Source organism: Cryptomeria japonica, chromosome 4 (assembly GCF_030272615.1).
Source record: "Cryptomeria japonica chromosome 4, Sugi_1.0, whole genome shotgun sequence".
Taxonomy (NCBI): domain Eukaryota; kingdom Viridiplantae; phylum Streptophyta; class Pinopsida; order Cupressales; family Cupressaceae; genus Cryptomeria; species Cryptomeria japonica.
In genome coordinates this window covers 104,681,255-104,684,845 of record NC_081408.1, presented here as the reverse complement: position 1 = coordinate 104,684,845, position 3,591 = coordinate 104,681,255, and positions in this window count along the sequence as shown.

The window sequence follows — 3,591 nt, the reverse complement described above, 5'->3', positions numbered from 1 at the left end:
CACCATATGACCCATTAGGTGCCATTAGGGGTCATATTGTATCCTAAGGGGTCATATGGTGTCATATGACCATTTAGGACACCATATGACCCATGAGGACATCATATGGTGTCGTTATGGGTTGTATTGTGTCCTAAGGTGTCATATGGTGTGCCCTTAGGGCACCATATGACTCCTTAGGTGTTGTCAGGGGTCATATGGTGTCTTGTGACCCCTTAGGACACCACTTGGTGTTGTTGTGGGTCGTATGTTAAGGACGAGGGGGAGAGAGATAGAGAGGGAGAGAGAGAACTATAAAGGGGACATATAGATAGGCAAGAGACCTAGATTTCGAGAGAGGAGTGAGATTAATAGAGGGGGATAAAGAGAGGTGGGTAACGAGACCTATATGCAAAGGTAGATAGGTGGAGAGGAAGGGAGGGAGAAACCTAGAGAGGGTGGATTGGAGAGTTGTTGAACTAGACAATGAAGAGAGAGAATAAGAGAGGAAGAGAGATAATGAGAGAGTGGGGGAAGGATATATAAATGTAGAGGGGAAGAAAGGAAGGGAGAGATCTAGAGAGGGAAGGGAGAGAGAAGAGAAGAGATAGAACAACAAAGAGATGAGTAAGAGGGGATGGATGGAAAGGTAGAAATGGAGGGAGAGAGAGACCTAGAGAATGAGGAGATGGATCTAGGTTTGGAGAGAGAGAAGAGAGGGAGAGTGTTCATAAATAGATAGGGGCAATGGAAAGGGGGAGAAAGGTGGAGAGGGAGGGAGATAACTAGAGGGTGGACAATTAGATAAGTGAGAAACCTAGAGGGGGAGAGAGAGGTGGGTAATAATATAGGGAGGGAGAGGTAGTGAGGTGAATAGGGAGGGAAGGAGAGACCTAGATATGGGGAGAGAGAGGATAGAAGGGATCGGTAGTGAACAAGAGAAACGAGTGGGAGGGGAGAGAAATAATAAGAGAGTGAGAGAGAAGAGAGAGGAAGGGAGTCAAGGATATAAATTAGGGTACAAGGAAGGGATGAAAGGTAGAGAGGGTGGGATATACCTAGAGAGGGGAGAGAGAAGTGTGAGAGACACAAGAGGGAGAGAGATAGGTGTAGATTTTAGGGAAGATAAAGATAGTGAGATACGGATCTAAAGAGCGCTAATAGGAGAATGTTGATTACTCAAATTTGACTAAGTATGAAAGTCAATATGATCCTCTAAAAACAAGAATCTACATTATAACTCCTATAGAGTTGAAACCACTCTCAAACATCCTACCAATATATACATGAAATATAACTTAAAGTGACTTATACTTAAATATTATATTTCATGTATATATTCTCCTCTCATGATGGGTATAACTTGTGCCCAAGTTGAAAATTTTGCATCACAAAATCTTCAAATTAGACAATGCAGGACATTTGGCACTCGCCAAATGAAAAAAGTTGACTTTTCTCATTTGGCGCACGCCAAATTTGGCGCGCGCCAAATGGGAAAAGTCAATTTTTTTCATTTGGTGAGCGCCAAATAATATGGCGCTTGCCAAATGCACCCCAAATGGGAAAAGTCAATTTTTTTCATTTGGTGAGCGCCAAATAATATGGCGCTCACCAAATGGTTTGCATTGGTAACTACCAACCCTTTGGGTTAGATTGTACTTGGGCATCCAACCCAAAGGTTGGGTGACCATTTCAAGCCTGAGACGTGTTTTTAACAGAGGATTAGAAAATTTTCACATATTTTTGGTCGTGCTCTCCATCAGGCTTGCACATGTTTCAATAAAACTGAAAAAAATACCATAGAGACCTCAATCTCTCTCTTAGCTATCCAAGCATGTAATTCTTTTCACATTTTGATTTCGTTAAGGCTTTCATCTATAATTTCTTTTGTTAGTGTGTTCGTTTCTGGTCAAAAACCAACATGCACTATTTTGGGTATAGTTTTTTACACATTCATCGGATTTTGAAGAAACTTACATTTTTAGAAACTAGACTCCATTCTACACAATTTTTTAAAAAAAAAAGTTTTGATTTTTGATTAGTTATCAATGATTTTAGGGGGGAGCACGCTCAAATTTCTGTTTTTCAGGATGTGTCCACTTCAAAAATTAGTAAAAAATCATATACTCATTAAAAAATTAGCTGAAAAATCTGGCATAAACTACAAGGTGTTCGCTAATTTCTCACCGAAGCGATTTTAAAAATTCAAAAAAAAAATTAACATTTTAGGGGGGGCACAATAGACGCTATGTTATGTTCTTTGCATAAAAATAGGACCACTTTTTGTGGCCCCCGTTTTTGAAGCCCTCTCCACCATTTTCAAAAAAAATTAGTAGTTTAGAAAGTAGACTCGAAGCACTCTGACTCTTGTTCTTGTTGCATCTTCAAATTTGGAGTCTAACTATCTTCAATTTGTCGTTGAAGTTCAAACTTTGTTGATTTCAGAAAACAGTGACATCTTAAGACCCCCTTTTGGTACTACAACTTGGTGCACATACCCTTCAATCAACATTCAAACCTCTTCCTAATAGAATTGAGTTTGGATCTATTTAGTTCATCCTCCTTTTAATGTGATGCATGCGAAAGTTAGGTCATTTCCTAGTTTACAAAGTTTAACTTGTGAACCTTCAAATATCTTATAAAATGTAACTCTCTCTATTGGCATTATATATTATACCAATGGAAACTTCAAATTGCTACAATTCTCATTTCTCCAAACTCAACTTCAACCACTTCGCTAGAGATTTGACTATTGAACTCAAAATTAACCAATCCAACTACAAAATTATTTATAAACAAATTATTTCTTCATCAATATTTAACAAATATCTATTGTGATTGACAAAATCAGTTCAACTATGATAATACAAATGTGTCTAACGTAACTCGGATTTGAAATCAAAATTAACCTTAAAACAATTATAATATTTGTTATCTAATAAGATTGATATAATAAAATGTTACTAGGGGAGAGGGACCAGTAGTTGTACGGGGTCCAATAGTCGTTATAGCAATTGTGCATATAATATCTAGTCTTGCCACATATTTATACTATATAATGTAAATAAATAATCCACCTGTAAATAAAAAAATTGCCAAATGTTGATCAAAATGGACCAATACTTGAACATAAGAGAACCTATAAATGTTATATAAAAAAGACATAAATACACTAATTAACAAGTGAAATAGATATTTTTTGTTTCAAATAAAATATCATAGCTATCCACTTTAAGTGTGTCATTTATAAAATAAGATACTCACTTAAAAAAGCACTGTTATCATAGTGTAAAAATATTATTCTTATGTGTACAACTATTGGGGTAGCAATGTATATGAATTGGAGTATTTCATATTAGTAATTTGTCTTATCACAAATATAAAAGGTGAACACAATAAATACCTTGTTTTTCTTCATGAAATGTGAGGGATTGTCCAAAGATTTAAGTGTTCAACAATTGGTCTTTTTGTGTTCATATAAGTTTTATTTTATATCATAATATGTTGTTTTGTGTTCAACTATTGGTCCTTTGGTGTTGGATATAAAAGTTAGAGATAACACACATAATTACTAATAAGCATTTGGTCCACTTACGTTTCATATAAGTTATA